The sequence below is a fragment of the Lissotriton vulgaris genome, chromosome 5, assembly GCF_964263255.1.
Source record: "Lissotriton vulgaris chromosome 5, aLisVul1.2, whole genome shotgun sequence".
Lineage (NCBI taxonomy): Eukaryota > Metazoa > Chordata > Amphibia > Caudata > Salamandridae > Lissotriton > Lissotriton vulgaris.
In genome coordinates, this window is record NC_141693.1 from 1366766500 (window position 1) to 1366789794 (window position 23295).

Consider the following 23295-nt stretch of genomic DNA (forward strand, 5'->3'; position numbering starts at 1 on the left):
TGCGGATGTACACGTGAGTGCCTCTTTGGGACACATGCCTGACTTGAGCTTAGGGACGAGCTGCTGTTCTTCTTTTCGGGCCGCCCCAACAACACCGTGGCATTTGCCAGACAGTGAGATTTCCTCTTCATGGATGGTATTACTGTACTTGGACTTTGTGGCACCCGCAGGCTTGGTATTTCCGCCCTTGGACTTCAGCTGCACACGTCTGGATGGACTCGAGCTGCTGAACCTTTTTATGGTATTACTCGGGCCTGATTCGCTCGTATCCTCCAGATCCTCTAAAAAGTACTGTATATCGATTGACAAGGGATCATTGGGTGGTTCGGTTGCTAGACGAGGCCAGGGGTGATGCATTTTAGGTTTCGGTGGCCCTCACGTTAACTGATGGTGCTTTGGGTGTGTTTGCATTGGGATTGTATTATTGATGCACTTGGTACTTGACGTTCTCCATGATACTCCATTTTGCTTTTGGACTTTCCCCACGTGCAGGGGTGATGGGCGGGGCCGGGCGGCGACTTTGAGGGCCCTCCTCCATCTTTGCTTCTTGTCTTTTCTCTTTTTCTTTTCTAAATTTCGGGTTCCATTAGGGCGACAGGCACGCGGCTGGGGGGGTAGGCCTTGGCCTTCCGCAGGTGTGCAGGGTGGGGGTAGGGGGGCGGGGTTTGTCCGTTCTTTGTTTCCATGGCCCTTTAGTCTTTTTGTCTTTTTCTATAGTGTTGTCTTCATTCGTGGTTCCTGTAACGTGTATTGCTTTGAGGGGTGGGGTTGGGGTTTGCTCTCCACCGGATTTGTGCCAACGTCTCTCCTGATTTTTGTGCCTTAACCCCACTACTTCGTCTGTATTTATTTTACTTGTGGATATCCTGATTTGCGCGCTGTGTTGTAGGACCACGTGTGATTGTATGGCATTTTTTTTTTTTTAGTTCTCTATATTAAAAAATGAACCTCTGTAATCCTGACTTCGGACCTGACCGTATGCCCACGTGCTGTCTCCTGATATACATATTGTTCCGGCTTTTGACCTGTTCTGATTCTCCGTAATGATTGCTTTACTTTTACCCTGTTTCGCGGCCGGCCGAGAAGGTTGTAAGCCCGTACCTGTACTTGATTGCAAGATTAATAAAGGTTCACCAAAAAAAAAAAAAAAAATAGAATGTGCAAGACAACAAAGAAAACCAGATAAACCTGACTGAGAATTATGGACTTCACAACAGAAACAACAACAGTGTTCCACATAAATTGCAAATAGAGTAAACAAGAAAAATAAATGACAAGTGACAACTAAATTAACTGTTGTGGGAATGTTTTGTGATTCCACTTAAGAAACGTATCCACTCTGGAACAGAGGTGATTAGAGTCTCCATTGAAACAAAACTCAGTTGTTAGAAAAAACAACAGTACAAACTTTGGTTCAATTTGGTAGAACTTTCAGGTAAATGTTGTGCAAACAAGGTGGAAATTATTATCAACCGGACTCTTCACTTCAAACATTACATCCACCTCTGTTTTCCTCATCTCAGTCCTTACTTGTTATGTTATGTTATGTTATGTTATGTTATGTTATAGGCTCTTATATAGCGCACAGCTGCCCCAGCTAAGGGGCGTCCCAGCGCTTAAAAACAACCATTTACGATGATCCCCTCCTGGTAAACCGTTCCTCACACCTGGGAATAAAGAGCGGTCTCTGAAGTGATGACTTCCTGTTTCTCCTAGCCTTGCTTAGTCATGAAGTTCTCCAGAGATGTGAACTTTAAAAATCAAATCCATAAACACCACTGCTTTAGCCAGCATGTTTTTTTAAATAAAAATAAATGTTTTCTTTTATGAGAAAACGGTCCTGCCCTAGAAGCCTAATTTTTCTCCCCTAGCTCCCTCTTTTAATTTTTGACCTCAGACTTAGCCAGTATCTTGCAGAAAGGGGTTGTAGGGACAGGCAGAGGTTAGTCCACCTTAGGGATACCCTGTATTGCGTGCTCTGACAGTAATTCCTGGCAGCGGATTTGCGGGGGCCACAAGTCAAAGATAATATTGTAATATTGGCAGCAATCTTCCACGACTATATGAACCATCTGATTTCATCTCCTAGATACAGAGGAAGCAAGACAAATTTCCCTGGGTCAGAAACAAATGCAGCAATTGGCGGCAATAATGGCAGTCATGGGGAGAAACACACTGCTAAGAGCCACACTGAAGAAACCCCTGACATGGAGGGTACTATCAGGTTGAATCTTCTGCTTTTCCTTCAGGTGCTACTTTTGCAGAACTTTAAAAGCACAGGAGAATATTGTTTGCACATTATCATAGGAACGAACTTGACTTACTGCCAATAAAAAGGTCCCAAACCGGGAATGGAAGATCAATGAAACAAAACTTTTCCCTCATTGCTTGATCTGGGCAAACATTTTGGAACACTTTCAATATGAATGTCTCTCTGTAGTAAATGACAATGGCAGGGTTCTCTTCTCATGGGTCAATCATTGCAGACAAAGCAACTCCGACTGATATGATGGATGTAAGAAATTGGGGTATTATCAGTGTCATTGGAATTATGTGACTCTGTGGGCACAGCTTAATCTGCATAAAATGGAGTTGCCACATAATCCATCATCTGCTGTATAATTTGTATATTTTAACAAACAAATGTGGTTTGTAGCTCAAATGGGTGAAATGTTACAGAACACGTTTAAACATGTGTTTGTGTGCAGTTTCAGTTGCTTATTTCTGTATTTGGTTGTTAAACCAGGACTTATGAGGTGAAATCTTTGCCCAGATAGTATTACTATGTGTAAAAATGATAAAATAATTAGGTAATACTATCAAAAAATATGCCACATTATGCCACATGAATTGACTTATATTATTGCATAATGTAGTAAGCTTTGCTGCATAATTTGGTGCTCCTCTGCCACATAATTCCAGTGGCCCTGGGTTTTAGGTGGGGTGGGGTGAGAAGGTGAGCACCCACCTCAAGTAATACCCACAGCTGTTGTCATGGTGAATCAGTAAAGTCACTAAAGGATCCTGAGAACAATAGAGTTAATTTGTATAAATAAAAAACACCAAAATGACAAATGTCTACTAAAGGGAACCAGATTTATGAATTTTTAGAGTTTAAATGTGAAGATAGTGCCAAAAAGCCTTAATCACCAACTGTGGTCATCTGGTTGTGCTCTACCAGTACCTAGATGTATGTTAAGGCAGACCGTGATAGAACTTGAGACAGATACAGAAACTAGGCTCGACCTGGTCTGAAATATTACCTTCGGACTTAGGTCCTGATTTAAATCTTGGCGGATAGGTTACTTCCTCACAACAGTAATGAATATCCTGTCCACCAAAATATAAATCCCATAGGATATAATGGAATGTATTTTTGGCGGACGAGAGATCTGTCACCGCTGTGACGAGGTAACTCGTCCGTCAAGATCCAAATCAGTCCCTTAGTCTCGGTAACGGAAGTCAAAAATTCTCTGAGGGCCAAGCCAGTAGGTTACGGCCGAAGAGAGTTCCACTACATTGGATAGCCGCTGGGTGAGGTCCCAATGAAGCCGTTGACATGTGGTGGGAAAGTGGATAAATCAGAATTTTGTGCTCAAGGAAAGTCCCTCACTGACTAGATACTTTTAGTATCTTCACCCAGTGAAGTTTTCTACCTTCGGATTTTTTGTGCTCAGATTCTTGCAGCAAGGCAAGGCTGCAGGCTGTAGCCAAAGAGGGCTCCAAGATGCTGGATGCCTTCTCCACAATGTCCCGCCAAATCAGATTTGCTGCTGTGGACAATTTGTGAGCTGGAGCAATCTGAATCTCTGGCCCGCGGCAATGCACCTTCAATGGTTTGGCTCTGCAGATTGGTACCAGTCTTCCAGAGGTTCTTGAAGACAAAATATTTCTAAATCCCAGGTTTCAGGAGCCAGGGGTAGGGAGACATTTTTTGACTAAGAGCTGCTCAGGTGCTTTGGTCTTAAGGGAAATCTAAGATGTCCTCAAGGAAAGGGTTGGCACCAGTTTTTCAAGCTCTCCACTCCTTTGCTCTATTGATTTTGGGTGAAGCTTTAAAAAATACAGACAGACAATCAATTTGGGAGTGTACATCAATCATTAAGGAGCCTTCTGAGTTTCAAGTCTGGTGAGATTAGCTCAGGAGATGGGATCTTGGATGGAGTCTAATCTTTTCTGTCTGAAGGCAATTAATCTGCTGTGGAGAGAGAATGGACAAGCAGACCATCTAGCAGGATCTTTCCTTCTTCAACATTCCTGTGCCTCAGTTCAGTTATTTTTCAGGAGATAGTACAGAGGTTTGGTCTTCTTTGGCTAGACCTTTTTGCATAAAAACACAACACTCAGCTTCCCCTGTTCTGCTCTTTGATTGCTTCTCAAACGTTTAAACCCAGGATACCCTCAATCCCTTGGCCCAGAAGGCTGTTATGACCCTTCCCACTGATCCAATTTCCCTCCTACCCAAGGTACTGAGAATGATCAAAGAGGAGAGGATGGCAACAGATTCACCAAGAAGATCTTGGCATCTCTTATTATTTAACCTATCAGTATCCAATCCTTGAATGTTTCCAGCACATTCCTCTTCCATTTGATCTCAGCTTCCTCAAGTGTGTCTGAAGAGACTGCTATTGGGGGTTTGGAATTTGAGAGGAAAAGGCTGAAAGCTCTGTGGTGTTCAGAGGAAGTAGCATTAACAATCCAACAAAGTCCTGCTACCCTTTTGGCATAATAGAAACACTGGAAAATGTTGATAGCTGATGGGCTTAAAAAAGAATATCTTCCCGTTCTTGCAATGGCCTTTTGCTAGGTTTAGCAGTATTTGCATTTTTCAGCCAGTGGAAAGCCATTAAAGTCTTCAAGTGACGGGGACTTTAAGATGTAGGTCCTCTGGCCTCAAAGCTCCTACAATGTTTCTTTAATCATCTGCCAGTCCCTTCATGGAACTTACCTTTGGTCCTTAAAGCATTAAAAGATGCAACTTTGGATCTTCTAGGTTCTGTTAGATTTAAGTTTTTTATTTGCAAAATCTTTTTTGCTGGTGGAATAACTTCGGGTTGCTATCTAGGTAAGATTGGTGCCTTATTATTGTAGGAGCTATACTTCCAGTTATTGCACATAGATCCAGCCTTTCTACCAAACTTTCATCCACTTTTCATTCGGAGCAGAATATAGTCCTGCCTGTTTATTTTTCTTCTTCTCGTTTGGATCAGTCAGAAAGACTACGTTTACTAGATACAAATATGGCCCCCTCTCCATATATATAAGTAGGACATCTTTTAGAAAAGTATAAGCCCTCTTTGGAGTTTCGGTAAGAGGAATCTGTCTGAATACATCTACTTTGAGTAGATGGATAGTTCAGACTTTTTCTTTAACTACAAATTGTCAGGTACTACTAATGACAATCTTGCTCAGGCTAGATAATTGAAGGGGGTGGCTAATCTTGGGGGCCATACAAGAGGGTCCCTCAAAAAGAAAGATGTAATGCAGTCAGCTGGTCTTCCCTTCACTCTTCTCCTGTTACCTGTTACAGTTTTTCCTCTTTTTTTCTTAGTACTGGTGGTTTGTCTGTGGTTCTGACAAGATGCTATTGTTCAATGATCTGTCGGGAATGTAATAAAACACTGAATGTTGCAGTAGAAATTCGTATTTGTGTCTTCAAAAGAGAGAGAGAGAGAGAGCAGGAAGAGGAGGGGTACTATAGAATGAAATCCTGCAATTGTGTAGATGTATAGTGGGCCTGGGTAAATCCTTACTGAGTAAGGACAGGGATGAGGAAGACAGAGTAGGAGGTAATGCTCAGGTTACTTATTGATAATCTTCTTTACTCCGAGTCATAGTCTTCCTTGTCAAAGTCCTCCATTCCCTCCAATCAGATCAGCATTTGCGACTTCAGGTTTTTGTTATTAATGTTTTCTGTTTTACTTTGTGATAAAAGAAAGACTTCATTCTGGAAACCGTTCTTTATTACCTAGTAATGATCGTCATAAAGTGTTGGTTATGTAGTTTGCTAGCAGATTAAACATTGTCTAAGTGAAAAGGCAAAGGCGTCACTAATTAAGGACGGTGATGAGCAAGACTACAACTCGAAGTAATGAAGATTACCAGTAACTAAATTCTTTAAACACAATCGAATTGTCATCTACCTCTAATGCAATATTTGGAGAGGGTGTTTGAAAACTCTTTGTCCCTCCATTGTCAGCAGTCTCATAGCATTGCTTTCTATATTAACATCAATGTTTGCTAATCCGTATGTGCCAAAACATGATTGACTATTTTTTTCTAGGATTGAATGGGGAATAAGACAAGGATGCCCTGTTTTTATTCTTTTTGTAAAATAATAGAGTTGGAAAGTTGAAAGCAAAGGACACGCCTTACATTGGGAATCGCCCCGTCCCTTTTCTTCTATATGCTGATGATGCCGTCTCAGGGCCTCATTACGATTGCGGAGGAAGCCACCGCCGGCCCGGAGTATGCGGATTCACCGCGGCGGACACAAAAATGACCCCTAGCCCGATTAGGATGGCTGGGGGTCATTTTTTACGTCCGCCGCTTTTCCGCCACGGTCGCCTTCCGACCGCGGCGGAAAAGCTCTAACATGGCTGGCGGTGTCTATCAGACACCACCAGCCATATTAGGATGGTGTGACAGGCATGCTTTTCCACGGCGGCTTTTCTGCTGTGGAAAAGCATACGGACTTTCACTTCGGGGGCCCGTTACTGGCCCTCTGGGTGAAGGAGGGGTGGGGGTGCACATGCATTTGCGTGCACAAAGCAGCAGGCACTGCGCGGTGCCTGCTGCTTTGTGCATGCAAATGCGATGCATGCATTTTTAGCCTTGCGGCGGGTGCAGCTTCAAGCTGCACCCGCTGCAATGTTAAAGATAGAGGATGTGACCGCCACCCTGGCGGTCACATCCTAATCTGCTCGGAGGGAACGCCGCAGCCCCTGCAGACGTTCCCTCCTCCTCCAGGGTTGCGGATGGACTCGAGTCCGTCCGCGATCATAATCGGGCCCTAAGTGTTCTGAACGAGGATGTTGTATTTCTATCTAGGACCCTAATTCGATATTCCCGATTCATGCTCTTATGTGGTTAGAACAAATAATATCCTTATAAAGGCATAGGAATCATATCCATATTTAGTAATAGCCCATGCAGTCCAAAACACGGCAAGGCTACTCCCATAGACTCCTAGAAAGCACAACGCATTCTTTAAACAAACCAAGCCTCCAGCAGCCCGGGAATTCCCCCCTGCTTTTGTTTTGATTTGCACAAGAACTCCTGGAGTCCAGAAAGAACTGTTAGTTCTTAGTGACGTCTTATGTCCAACCTTACGTCAAACCCGGCACCTTTCAGGTATAAATATACCAACGTTGCCTTAAGCAAACACACGGTGGTGGGGAGCAGAGCGACGTTCTACTTGCCCGGGAGCCCAGCTGTTGCTAGAACCCCTCCCTTCGACACACTGAGAGAGACGCTGTCTTTTTCTCCAGCCGAGGAAATCCAGTTCCGGTGTTCCCAAGTCACCCTCGCAGATTGCTGGGAGATCGAGTCCTGAGAAGCGAGATACAAGACCTCCTTCATTCTATAACCAAGGTACGGAGCTGATTAAAACCTTAGAGAGAATTCTTGATTCCGATTCTTGGCAAAAAACCTAACTTAACTTAAAACTGCAACTTACTTACTCCTTCCCACGTATTAGGCTTAGGTCAGGTACACCGGGGTAGGCATATCTTAGAAGCACCAGTTGAGTTTGTTAGTCAATGTTTTTATGTATGTATATATTTTATCCATTTTAAAGTATCATATGGCTAAGAAACCATATCAATGCTTTTACAGTATTATTTCATAATACTACTTTTACTGTACGCACTTTACTTTATAATAAGTATTGCAATTGTGGCAATTCATTTCTCTTGCATGAGAAAGAAGACTGCTCAATAAAATAACATCTTTCATTGAAAACGCCTGTCTCTCTATTTCTCTGCACTATGGTGAAATTAAGCATGCACGATTGACTGAGTGAAATAGCTGTCTATTGTTTTCACACGACTCTAGAGATACACTCTTTATTCTGAGGGAGCAAAGTTGTCATGTGTATGCGGTTGTCAGAAACTAATCCCTTGTTGTCTAAATCAGGACGATTAACCCTTTCCTGAACATTCGAGAAAGTTTCTAGTGACCTCTGAGCTAGCCGGCAAAAACCTAACTAAGTCTAGCATAGTCAGTAGAGACCTAGATGACCTCAGTCCTACGTCTACACTGCTGTTTATGTTATTCCAATGCGCAGAGCCTATTGGGAATATAGGAACTACACTACATGGCACCCAACGTTTTGTAAGGCGATAATCTAACGCAAGACACTAGAGTAACTCAGTCGTGCTTTTCACACAGACCCCTTTCTCCCGTAAAAACTCCAATAGACGTCTGGAGTGGGTGAAAGGTTAATATCCGCCGGAACTTAGTAGGATGAGAATCCTATGTATTAGTTTTTGGTTTAGTCAACGTTGAAGGATACAGTGTTCCAAAATATTGTGCACCTAATCTTTGTTTCCTTGAAACTCGCTCTGCAACAAAAACATTTTTAGTCAATAAAATGACGGATAGTGAAGAAGAAAGAGATAGAGAAGCATTAGCAACTCAACATTTAGAGGAAGACACAAGTCTCCAGCAAGGTGACCCGAATGCTATAATCATTCCGGTCAATATAAGAAAAACTATAACTCTTAAACTTATAGAAAATGGACTATCACCAAGCGGTGGTACGGTAATATTCGTGATAGAGGCACATGAGTATCGGCAGACAGAGGTGTTCTATTCATGGATACATTTTCCAGCAGCACACGCTGTGACAAAAGATTTCCACTATTACAAAATAGAGGAACCTCCGGATATATACACTCCTTTCGAGGAAGTTGAAATTCCACTAACTTACCAAGAGCACCTGCTCTGGTTTAATGGCGCCCTAAAACATCAAAATCACATCACCAGGCACGGTCCACTAGGTAGACCAGGAGCCATGTGGCCGGTTCTAGCCAGCTACACAACACACCCAGACATTGAAACAATGTCATGCGAAGAACTCCTAGTTAAACTAAAAGAATTAACAAAGGCATATAGAGAATTAGTTCAATTGGAAAGGGACGATGTAAAGTACCTGCAGAAATTGAAGGAGACAGATATAACAGACCAACCATTTGAACTTGCCAGAATCATAGAAAAATCCTATGAAGAGCTAGGAAGAAATAGTTTGGGTGGGAAACCAATAAAACCCCAATTAACTGAAAATCCTGAAAAAACATTTATTAAAAATAATTTAAATACTCCAAAAAAGAGTTGGGATGGTAATAAACAATCCACTCCCAAGGAAAAACGATTCCAGTCCAGAGGAAGGTCTCCTCAACGGAGAGAAAGATCTCCTGGCCGAGGAGGCAAGACTCCCCAAAGGGAACCCTCTGAGAAAAGCCTTAGAGTTAGGGAACCAAAGGGAACCCTCTGAGAAAAGCCTTAGAGATGGGGATGAATTGAGAAAACCTGATAGATATCAAGATATTTATACACGACCCTCTCGAACTTTTCAGACTTCCTCACAGAAATCGGAAAGAAGAGGACGGTCAGAACACAAGGAAGAGCACGTCAAGTCCAAAGACAAAGAACCTGCTCATCAAAGTAAAAAATCACAATTTCCCAGAAAGAAAGTCGCAAGTATTAAAATTAAACATGCCGAGGATTCTGAGGACACAACTGAAAAACGGAGAGTGGGCCCAGACAATGCTAGACAGCGCAGCAGAAGTGACCATAGCTCGCAAGATCCTGATGAATCTTCTGGAGACAGTGGACACAAATGAATACATTCAGGTGGAAACTGCAGATACACGAGTTAGCGTGCCCCATAAACTATATGAAATAACATTATGTATAGAGGGAGATAAAACTAGGAAAATAAAAGGCCTCTTTTGGGAGAATCTTTCTAAAGGCTATGACATCCTGTTAGCTGAAAAAGACTGGCCACCAGAGTTTGTCTGGGAGTGCCCTCATGGTGAAGAAATTATTATACCTGCCTTCTCAAATCATATTCCAATTCATAAAAAATACACATTCGCAAGAAAATGGGCAGTGGCCCAGGCCCCTGCATTATACAAATATCATGTAGGATGCGATGAGGACTCTCCTCCCCACAAAATCCAGTTAAAATCAACGCACTGCACAAAGGCAGTACCCAGTTCAACAAGAAGCTAAAAAGCAAGTCAGGGAGATCTTAGATCAACTTGAATATCAAGGGGTGATTGAAACATGCACCTCACAAATGAACAATCCTTTGTTTCCTGTCTCCAAGCCAGACGATTCATATCGCCTAGTTTTGGACTACAGACATTTAAACTCCTGCTGCAAAACTCACACAGTGCAGCACTAATGAACAACATCGAGCGCAAAAAATATAAAACAACATTAGATATCTCTAATGGATTCTTCTGTCAAAACATAGCACCTGAGAGCAGGTATTTGACCGCTTTCTCAATAATGGGGTCGCAAAAACAATTTTGCTGACTCCACAGGGATTCAAGAATAGCCCAGGATTATTCTCAGCAAGGGTAACAGAGTTACTACAAATATATGATGATGAGGCATTATCATATGTCGATGACATCTATCTTACAGACGATGACCTGGAGACTCACTTAAAAAGAGTGAACACCATAATACTTGGGTTTGCATCAGAGGGTTACAAATTCAACTTTAAAAAGTCAAGAATTGCCCATCTAACAGTCCTATTTTTTGGATGTGAATTATCAAGTGAAGGCAAAAGCCTGGCAGGTAACTTCCTAGAGAAGTGTGCAGTACCCCAAGCACCAAAAACGCTGAAATTTTACAATCAGTACTAGGCTTCCTGAATTTCGGTGGAACATACATTCTAAATTATGCAGAGAGGGTTAAGCCTCTCTATGAATTAATAAAACCTGATTTCAAACCAATACATTGGACTCAGAAACACACAGAAATTTTAAGATCATTACAAACAGACAAGTTAGCTAAAACAAAATTGCAAACTCGCGACAATGTACGCAACCTTGTAATCCGAGTCATCCCAGGAAGATGCGGATTCACACACCTGACCGCTAATGAGGGAGAAACGGTACCTATAGCTTACAAATCACATTTGTACACTCAAGCTGAAATGAAATTCAGCTCTACAGAAAAAATTCTGACAGTTGTTCAAACTGCTGTACCAAGAGAAAGAGCCCAAGCCCAAGGCAAGAGAATAACTGTTTATACAGCAGAATCAGCCCTTAAGGCATTAACAAGTCCACGCAATCTGAATGCAGTGGCATTAGATCCAAAATGGATACAATGGGAAAGTTCTCTTGCCGCAGAAGACGTGAAATACTATTTTGACCCGAAAATGAAAAAACTAGATGATCTAGAATACGAACAAGAATATCCTCTGCCAATCGAAATTCTGCCTCTCGAACAATATACCTGTGTAATCTATATGGACAGATTTGCACACCATTACGATGTAGAGAAAAAATCCTACAATGCAGCGTGCGCGATTGTTAAAGGTCGCTGGCGCTCTGGTAAATTCTAACAGATGATTACCAAAACTGAATCACTCAGAAACTGTTCCGCTCAGCGAGCTGAAATAAGATCTTTAAAGATGGCGCTGGAAAATGCCGATCGCGAATTCCCCACACTGATAGTGTGCGATTCGCATTACTGGGTCAAGTCATACAACAGTGACATGCAGACATGGAGCAAAAACGGTTACAAAGAGGACACAGGTGCCACAATAAAGCATAAAACGCTTTGGGAACAAGTAGTTCTTTTACAGAAAGAACTACAAAAGACTCACGTGATACATACACTGAGTCATCAACGTGATGGCGTTCACGTTGCAGGGAATTCATTGGCTAACAGAGCCACAGCGGCAGCGGTTCAACCGGCTTCCGTAGCCACAAAAAAGCGTTCTAAAAAACACATAGATGGAGAAACCATGCTGGCGGTAAAAGCGTCGTTAAAAGGCGATTATGCAGCATTACCTCTCAACTATCCACTCAGTAATACATATATAATTGGTGCAAACTCCGTTCCTTTTGCTCAAATCCCTGGAGTGGGGGATAGAGTAATTCCAAACACGAACCGGAGAGTTTTCTTGATTGAAGACGCACACATGGGACTGGGTCCGAGGCACCAAGAGATCTTGAAATCTCTAATAGAATTACAATCAGACTACTGGTGGCCGGGGGTGAGCTTGCAAATTTACAAATTTGCAATGGATTGTCCAGACTAAGCATGGGCGAATTTTGCGAATTGGCAATTTGCGAATTTGCGAATTGGCAATCCGCAAAATTCACGAATTCACGCGAATTTGCGGATTTTTTTATTTTTGCGTGTTCGCGGGTGTTTGCGAGGCGCTTTGCGTGTTCGCGGGTGTTTGCGAGGCGCTTTGCAATTTTCCGGGTTTTTTTTTTGCCTGCTTAATCACTGCTACCCTCTCGTTTTTTATGCCCATCTGCCCTCTGTACCACTCGTTTCTGTGCCCTTCTGCCCTCTGCCCCACTCATTTTTTGTCCCCTTCTGCCCTCTGTCCCACTTTTGTGCCCTTCTGCCCTCAGTCCCACTTAGAATGGCGCGGGCAAGCTGCCAGCGCCATTCTAAAATAGCTAGAAATAGCTTCAACAGGAAGCACTAATAGATAAAGTAAAGCAGGTGCTCCAGTTGAAGGTCAAATTAAGTTACACAATCATTAATCACCCCAAGTTTGGGGTGATTAATGATTGTGTAACTGAATTTGAGCAGCACCTGCTTTACTTTATCTATTAGAGCTTCCTGTTGAAGCTGACTTTTGTAACTATTTTAGAATGGCTCTGGCAGCTTGCCGGCGCCATTCTAAAAGAGTTACAAAAGTCCGCTTGAACTTTTGACCCAATCCGTTCCGTTCGCAGATTTTGCGGGAAATTCGCGAATCTCGCAGATTGCGAATTTACCGAAAATCCGCGAAATCCGCGAGCGGAACGGATTTTCCGCCCATGCTTAGTCCAGACTGCAACAGAGATCGCAGTTGTGAACCGTACCAGACTATTGCCAGGACACCTTTATTAGAAAGCATCAGGCGATCTATATGCAGAAATCCAGCCAGAGAAATGCGTCCCCATAATTATTAAGACTAAATTCACATAAAAATGTGGCCCCAGCGCTCGGCTGACGCCAGAACTGTTATAAAAGATTTGCGAGTCTTTATCGGCACGTACGCAATTGGCATGCTACATTTTGACCAGGGTCCTGCGTTTAGCTCTCGAGCTTACAAAGAGGCCATGACCAGCATGGACATTGCATTGCGGTACTCTTCTCCCTTCCATCCTGAGTGAAATGCGGTAGTGGAAAGAAAAAACTGTGACATAAAGCAATCTATAACAGCGAGGGTATTAGGTTCGGGTGACGGGTGGGTCAAACATCTAATAAGTGTCCAACGTAGTCTTAATAACATGCCAAGAAATTCTCTAGGAGGTATCATTCCGTATGAACTTTTGTTTGGTACTAGAATGATTATCCAGGATTTGGATCATCAAACTTCAGTGGTAGAAGAAAAAGCTTTTGATATCAAAGATCGTTTGGCTGTTTTACAGGACTTGAATGAAACAAGAAAGAGTCTAAGTAACATAAAGTTTAAGCCAACCACCACTGAAGAACCACCTGTCCCAGCAAGACCTGTCTGGATTCCAAAGATTGGGGATCTGGTCAGAGAAAAAATCACGGTGAAGAAGGAATTTGGGCCTTCTTACAGAAAAGCAGTACCTGTCTTAGCTGTCAGCGGAACAAGATCAGTAGTACTACCGCCACTTGCTGGTAAAAAGGAAAACAGAATTGTTTCCATCGACCTGGTGAAACTACAAACATGTGGCCGATAATAAATAGCAGGCCTAGTGGACTCCCAAGAAATAGCAGAAGACCAAACTTTGCTACAATCCAAGAGGTTCAAACTGAGAGACTAATCGATAAACCTGCAGTAAATAAAAAAGGACTATGCAACAAAGCCATGGAACTTGTGCCTCTTGAAACCCAAATTGCAACAATTCATGATGATACACCAATCTACAACAATGTAGCCTCAGACTGTACAAATGTAACAAAAGAAAATGCAAAGATCAATGGACATCCGGAAGCAATCCCACCAATTGACAGAACTACATCTGGCTATTTTATCAACTTTGATGACTTTTCCGATAATCCAAGTGAACATGGAGACAAGCCAGCAACAAAAACTTTCAAAGAAAAAATAACCGAGCTTTTTCACCAACTTAAAGAAACATATCTGATTTCACCATGGATTGAATTTTGGACTGTGTTAGGTGTACTTTTCCTCCTGCTTTGGCTCATCATGGTTTTCTGCATGGGTAAATTCATTGATGGAAAATATAGTACAATGGACACAGCAAGTCAGAACATCCACTTGGTCCTAAAGTCTCACAGATCCTCTCACATCGAGAAAAGAGAACTATCATCAGGGAACATCACAGCCAACCCAATACCTGGTGGTATAGCATGGGACAGAACTGACTATGAAATCTATGGCCCGATTGAGCTCCTGAAGTATCCACACCAGTTTAAGGTTTCCTTAAGTGATTTTGTGATACCAAGTTCTTTCTCTGATGATTGGGATTTTGAAAATATTAATAATATGATGTCAGATTTAGTAATGTCAGCTAAATTCACAGAACATGATTATTTGCAGGGTTCATCAAATTATGAAGAATTATACTGTTACAATCACTATGGTCATCACTATTTGCATAAATCTGGTCAACCTAGAAATGTTTTTACTTATAATCAATGGGAACATTGTCAAACTCCACCAAAAGGCAGTTCGAAGACATTTTATGAGAAATTTCCATACTTCTCAGGGTTTAACAACAGTGATCCAGAAACGTTTTATTTTAAAATGTTAAATAAGACAGGAATGAAAACAATGTTGACAAATACTAAATTGATTTATTCTGAAAAAGTTTATGACAAAATGTCTACATTTGGTTTTGAATTTTGGAAAAATAACATTGAAACAAAAACCATCAGGGGAACAAAAGACTGGGAGGTACAAGGTCTAGAATCATTATTTAGAGCCTGCATGATCCCAGAACAAATAATATTCCTGATTGATACCATTCAACAAACTACTTGTCTTGGTTTAGCTAAGATAAAAGACTTAAATAAACCGTCTATTCCGAAGCCCATACCTGATAGCAATAGTACTATGGATGTGGAAATAGATGTAGCCCATATTTTTCACCAAAACAGAATAAATCCTGATTGGAAAAAATGGTTGATCTGGCCCACAGACACAAATAACTGTCAAGATAGATTCCTGAACAAAAGACAGGGGTTCAAACTGACCAGGCCAGACCCAAGATATTCCCAGAGACAACATCCAGGGATAGTTACAACATACAGTGTAGGGAAATTATGCCTTGAGTGGCTACAGAAATCTACACTGGCTGAAATTAAGCAACACTTGACTTTACTTAAAGAAGGTGCTGACTTGCGAGATTTCATACTGGGACCTCGCAAACAGCGTCAAAAACGTTTCATAGCGGCCGGTATATACGCTGAATACAACGAAGCTTGGAAAGTAATGCAAATTGAAACAGCAGAAAAAATACGAGAAATTGATCGTATAAATTTTGAAAAATCACTTTCTGTAGTGGAAAATTGGTTAACGACTCTGTCTGCCAGAATATATTCACTGGACACTATTGTATCATCTGCCTTTGATATAATAGAGCAAGACTTGCTAATGTTACAACATGGTCAGTCCCAATTGCGTTCTATTGTACAGCTAGGCTGGAGGTTGCAAAACCTATGTTCAGGCTACGTGCCATGGCGTCTAATCAACATAACGTCATTATTTTCTATCTTTAACCTTACTGATAAACAAATCAGTTTGGCACAAAAAGGAGCAGACTATACGATTCTGAGCATTGAAAAACTTGAGAGATTACCATTGACAATGTCAGAGAGACCTCTCATTGAATGGATAATACACGGAACAATTACAATTCCGATAACAACTTTTCAGTTTAAATATTGCCAAGAATATATACCAGCGGGCCAGTATGAAAGGTTGGGTAAAGGATACATCAAATCAACCTGGGATTTACCTTACACACACAAATGTTATAGTGAAGGGAAAAAGGAGGTATTCCTTAGCGGTAATAATTGTAAAAAATCACTAAGCGGTACACTTCTGTGTAAAGGTATTAACTTGCATGGAGCCTGTGAAGGGTCTTCAAATAACCTTTCATGTCACCTGCAATGCACTCCTGCAACACAGATAGAGCCATTTTTCAGACAGCTATCCAACGGCAGCTACGTTCTAATAAATGACCACAGCTGTTGTGGAATGGTGCCAGGAGAATGCTATCTCGTAACTGTTACTTCCAGGGTCGTTTGCTGTATGCAAGTATTGTATCCAAACAGCAATCCAGACATGGAGGCGGTAATATGGCCTTATGTGAATATCTCTTCTATTCGAATTGATACTTTAAGCAGAATGAAGTCTATTCTTTTACCGACTACTGTGCCTTTGACCTCGTCCAAAGAAACGTTTGATCTGCAAGTTGCAAGGACAGCGGAAGAGATACATACCCTTTTATCGACAAATTGCCCCGTGCATTTTGTAGAAATGTTAAGTCAAATTTTAAACATGTCTGATACCAGTGGCATCGCACATATATTTAAGACAATTTTTTCGGGACTGTTAACACCATTTGAAACAGTTCTGGGCATCTTCCCGAATTTTGTCCATTCTGTCTTTGGCGACCTACCTTTAATTTTGGGACTCGTAGCAGGAATTTTATTTTTCTTCCTTCTGGTCCGATATGGCAAGCCAAGCCACAGACAAGACTCCAGCAACGATGGAAGAAACAATCCTAGCAATACGCTACAGAGACAAAATCATAAGGTCCTCGGATTAGCCAGGCTAAGAGATCTGAGTACAACTTGGTTTCTTTCATTCAGACCAATCTAGCAGGATTGCATCTTACCTGTGCTTCGATGTCTGCTATGCGCAGAAGAATGCGTGTTGTACGTCTGTCTTACACTACCATCAGCAGTACCAATGGATATCGATACTTTGCTTTGTCCAGTAACGAATCATGCAACGGGTTGTCCCCAGCGGCTACCTATTCTGATGACGGCATTCGTTGAGACTTCACTATTACGAGTAGGTGGAGGTGAAGTACGAGAGGAAAGCAGCACCAAAGAGGTACAACCATCTGTGAGCACTGCTGATCCAAACATCGATGATAGCAATCACGCTCACAACTGCACAGTTACAGCATTTTCAAACTTGGTCGAACTTTCACCTGATGTTGTAGACCAATTTTTTGCAAGCCTGTCTGATATGATGTTCTCCCCTGAACAACGAGAATAATTATTAAAAAAAACTAAAAAAAAATGACTAGCACACAACGTTCCCTGAACTCTGAATTCGGCCTTCAGTTAAACAAAGCAACTGAAAACATTTGGAACTGTTTCTTCCCCTGAAAGCGAAATTATTTTTCATTCACATCAAAAATATTTTTCCATTTTTTCCGGCACATGGTACTCTGCTTAAAGTAGAACTATTCTTAGAGAACAGAACTTCTATTTTTAGAGCGAATATTTTACCTCAGACTCTAGCACATGTACAGTATCGTATAAATATGTGATGAAATGGTCTCAACCTTCTTTTCTGTATACAGAGCCATTTCATGTGTCATTTTCGCAATTCATTCAGCTGATATATATATGCATTTAACTGAATGATAACCCTGCTTGAAAAAACGTACAGTACCAATACTCATTTTCGTGTATAAACCATGCACCTTTTCAAAAGCAATTTATGTATTTTGGGATGGGTTGGAAAACACACATGCATCGTATGTTTAATATTGCTTATTTTTTAGTAATGATGGACATTAATACGTGGAGTGGGTGTTGTATCTCTATCTAGGACCCTAATTCGATTTTACCGATTCATGCCCTTATGTGGTTATAACAAAAAATATCCTTATAATGGCATAGGAATCATATCCATATTTAGTAATAGCCCATGCAGTCCAAAACATGGTAAGGCTACTCCCATGGACTCCTAGAAAGCACAACACGTTCTTTAAACAAACGAAGCCTCCAGCAGCCCGGGAATTCCCCCTGCTTTTGTTTTGATTTGTACAAGAACTCCTGGAGTCCAGAAAGAACTGTTAGTTCTTAGTGACGTCTTATGGCCAACCTTATGTCAAACCCGGCACCTTTCAGGTATAAATATACCAACGTTGCCTTAAGCAAACACAGGTGGTGGGGAGCCCAGCTGTTGCTAGAGCCATGGGAAAACACCCCTCCCTTCGACACACTGAGAGAGACGCTGTCTTTTTCTCCAACCGAGGAAATCCAGCTCCGTTTTGCGCAAAATAACAATGGATTAAACCCAGATCTGTGACTGGGGTGAATGTTTTGCCATTGTGCAACATTCCGTCCATCATCTTGTGAATTTACCCATAACCTTACTGTCGTGACGGAGAGGTTGGGATCCGACAGTGTGGGCGACGGACAGTAGGGCAGTAGGACCCTGTGGGTCCTCAGGCAGAGTGACCAGGTCACCGGACACCAGATCCGGTGACGGGACAGGAAGGGGACAGACGATGACCAGGACAGGGACATAGACGGACGTGGGGACGAGCAGCTACATGATGCGTGAATAAAGAAACGTTAAACTAACCTGCGTCCTGTGTGTGGTGTACATCCCTGCGCACAGCAAGAATATGACAACTGCCGACGAGAGGTGAGACGGACCGACGCGCAGATCGTCATGCATCGATCGACTGCGACATCGGAGAAGAACCAGAAGATCAGGAAGAACCAGGTGCCCACCCTGGATGTGCCAAGAAACAGAGGAGGAAAGAAGCGACATCGGAGCCCACCCGACCGCTTCTGAGAAATTGCCTGCAAACGGCGGTAAGAGCGAAGGGACGTGTGATTTCAAAATAGCAGCGCGAGCTCTTGCGAGAGTCGCGGCGGCCATAGTGGGGTCAGGCGCAAGAACCAATAGGAACCGCGATTGAGAGCGGCGGCCATTTTGGAGTCAGGCGTCGCGTTGATTGGACGTGAGGTCCCGCGAGAGCACCGGCGGCCATTTTAAGGACAGGCGCAGGAGCCAATCAGATCAAAGGAAACGTCGGCGGCCATTTTAAAGGGTCAGGCACAGCGCAAAGATCGGCGAAACAAGGGAAAGAATGGTGGAAACTGAAAAGCACTGGCAATAGCAACACAAAAAAGACGAAAAAAGCACATACAAGAACAAAGGGCAGCAAAAGAGGAACAAAAAGGCAAATATGAAAAGAAAGTGAAAAGAAAGAAGATAAGACAGCAAACACAAGAGAAATAAAGAAAAAGGAGAAGACAAAAGAAATAAAACAAAGAGACAAAGAAATAATACAAGTGTATACAAGGAAAAAGAAGAGAATACAAGGAAAAAGAAGAGAATAAAAGGAAAAAGGACGAAGAAAGCCCAGAATACAAGGAAAAAGAAGAGAATAAAAGAAAAAAGAAGAGAATAAAAGGAAAAAGGACGAAGAAAGCCCAGAAGAGGCCACATAAAGTAAAACAAAGGAAGAAAAAGGGACAAAAGATCACAAAGAGAAAAGGAAATATAAAGAAAAAGGACGAAGAAAGCCCAGAAGAGGCCAAATAAAGTAAAAAAAAACAAAAAAAAAAAACAAACACAGGCAATAAAGATAAGAGGACGAAAGAAAGAGATAATAGATGAAAACAGAAGAGTGCCAGAAAGAGCACAGAGAATAGAAGAGTGCCGGAAGAGCACGGAGAATAGAAGAGTGCCAGGAAGAGCACAGAAGACAGAAGAGAATAAAGAAAAGAGGACAAAAGAAAAAGACAATAGAAGAAAACAGAAGAGTGCCAGAAAGAGCACAGAGAATAGAAGAGTGCCGGAAGAGCACGGAGAACAGAAGAGTACCAGGAAGAGCACACAAAAGAAAACAAAAGGAAAGACATAAATATAAGAATAAGTCACAGGAAGGATGCAAATATAAGAAAACAAGGAATAAAGAAGAAGAAGACTAGGAAAGCCCAGAAGAGGCCGAATAAGAAAAGAAAAAAGGACGACATAAATATAAGAATAAGTCGCAGGAAGGATGCAAATATAAGAAAACAAGGAAATAAAGAAGAAGAAGACTAGGAAAGCCCAGAAGAGGCCGAATAAGAAAAAAAAAGGACAAATAAGAAGGAAGTAAAAATAAAGGAAAAGCCAGAGATAAGGCCAAATAGAGGAAAAGACAGAAAAGAGAAATAACAAAGAAAAGAGGGACAAAGATCACCAAAGAAACAGAAAAGAGAAAAGGAGAACATAGAAGAAAAGAAAACAAAAGGAAAGACACAAAGACAAAGGAAATAAAATGGGTAAAAAGGAGCAACGTGACAGGACTTTGGCGCAGGAGAAACAGCAACAAAAGGAAAGGACAAAGACATACAATGAGCAGAGCGGACAGGCGCCACCAAGGAAGATCAAGGCAAGAGACACTGCACGGCCAGGACCAAAGGTGGTGAGACAGAAAGAAACAATATCGATATTCAGACAACCGGTTCTCCAAAGATTCACTGGCGGTGACGAAAGTGAAAGGATTGATGATAATGGCTGTCTCCGACCGACAACAAACAACAAGGAAAAGATAGCGTTTCAAGGAGCTAAAGGCGGATGAAGAAGAAATGGCAGCGGCAACTGCAGCCACATAGAAGGAGGAAGATAGAGGACAAGGAAGCGATGGAGACACTAGATCACAAAGGACCAGACATCCGGTCATCTGGGGGCGGGGAGAACAGCAGAATATGGGATGACCAAGAGGAGCGAGGACGCCATCCCTGGGGTCTACAGCAACTCCAGAGTTCTGGTTGCTTAATATCTATTTAAAGAACAGACATCAGTGCCTGGTTAGCTCGTTTGCATAAGGAGCGGTTGCTTTTTTCAAAGATAGGTACCTGCTCTGCTCACTGGGATGAGGACGATAATACATATGTAAAGAATGGTGACTGACTGGCTTATTTGCATAGGGAAACATATTGTATTTGAAGGTGAGAGCCTCATTTACTCATCTGCATGGGAATGTTCGGAATGGATTGCTTATTAAAAACATACGTGGAAATGCAATGGGCCCGATTTAAGAATCAGATCCAGTGAGTTTAACGTCAGTATTTATTCGCCTTCTGATTGCCCAAGTGTTAAGAACAGTCGGAAATGTGCATCCCCCGGCTTCACAATGATGCAGTTTTCTGCCTCTTCGGAATTCACAAAACCTTTGGAGGTTACTTCTGGACACGTGCGACATTTGATGCTTTCCGTGCATAAATGTTGAAAAGGCATTGTGAATTTATTTTTCTCTGGTAACATTATATATGTGTACATTTTACCGTGTGAAAACAACATAATTTGCTAATTTCTTTGATTTTCTCCACTGTGAAAATATTTTCCCCACGGATAAACTTCTACATGTCCACCAATTTTAGGGGTGCTCTGATTCTCTTCTCATCCTTAAAAATAATTTACTCCAGCAATTGACAGAAGTAAATCATTTTCAGGACAGAATGAGTTCGGAAAATAGCTTATGAGTACCTACAAATGTGCATGTTTTGTAGATCTTTACACACTTCCGAGGCCTTCTCGCCCCACATTCCTCAGGTACAGAAATAGAATTCACGTATGTTATTGTGCGAGTGTGAAACACACTTCTGTGAATCACAAAAATCGTTTCAGGCATAAAAAAGGTTAAAAAGATTGGGGCTGTAGGTTTGTCTTGCTGCCTCAAGTAGCTTTGTGAATGGGGCCCATTGAGAGTCCGTTTTTGAGCTGGTTAATAGACGTGTGTCTTGTGTAGATTTATTTAAGTCAAGCTGACTGTGTGAGCTTCTTGCATCATTCAGGGGTTTCCTGTTCTGCTTTACAGGGAACACACTCAAATACTTGGCATAGGACATAAAATACAGGGGAGGGGGGAATGGATACTAATAACTATTAGCTGACGACTAGCATTTAAGTGTGCACTTTAGTCAAACATTGCACATAAATACGCTCATTTAACAATCATGTTTCTCAGCAAACTGAACTCACAGGCACATATCCCGAAAGTCTGATTTTCTCTAGATCAACCCAGAGCCCTATGTATACCTCATACCGGCACCTTGTTTGATGTTGCAGTTTGTGACCTTGCAGTACTCTTTAAAACAAGCATTAGTAATGCTAATAGGTCTGCCTTGTGAATGAAATTGCCTTTTGTGTAATTGGTTTAGGCACTGAATAAGTCATCATACACGCACCCGTCACTAATCTTTACACTCATGAATCCATTCACCCATCCACTGACTCATTCTTGCCTTCACCCTCTGATACAACTGCAATAAAACGCACGCAAACTCAAGAATATTTGCAAGATACATTAAAATACAAGTAGAAAAAAGAAAACCAGCCTCACACTGTAGCACTTATTGTCAGGTGGATGTATGCGGGATCAGAAAATGGCATCATTCACCATAAAAGAGGGCCAATGTCTGGTGTGAAGTGGATCATTACCCCTTGCAGTTTGCTGTCATGGTTCGAAGTACAGTGTAAATGACAGTCAGACAGACCTATTGCCGAATAGATCTGACCCAGAGGTTCTCTATATATCTATATTTCTATACATGTATGTATGTATTATGTATTGATTTTTTATTACTAGAACCTCACAGACAGCTAAGAAGAGACGTTTGCAAGGATTAATACAGTGAAAATCTTCTACCCCTAAGGTTTGTCAGAGGCAGTAACCAACACCAAATAATTCCCTACAGAGGTAATCTGTGACATTTCATCTACCAAAATACCTATCGGTAGGCTTTAATATAAAGAAATAACAATCCACCCTTTCATGAATATTGAATTTAACATATGCTTTTCACAATAAGCATGTATGGGCTGATGTGTGCCACCATAACCAACTCACACCTACTGTGTTGGTTCATAACCCTTCCCACAAGGCAATCATCAGTAATACCATAATAAAATTACTAACATGTACAAAATACTATTTTCAAAGCAATATGGAATCCCTGCTAGAAGACCCTTGTAAGTATTGCCATAGTGCAAATCTTCAACTCCCATGGTTTGTTCAGGTGGGTCAGTACACTAAACCCCAAGGACCCCAAGGACCTCAAGAACGTCCGGCCCATCTCCCTGCTCCCGCTCCCGGCAAAGGTCATCGAGAAAATCGTCAACATGCAACTGGC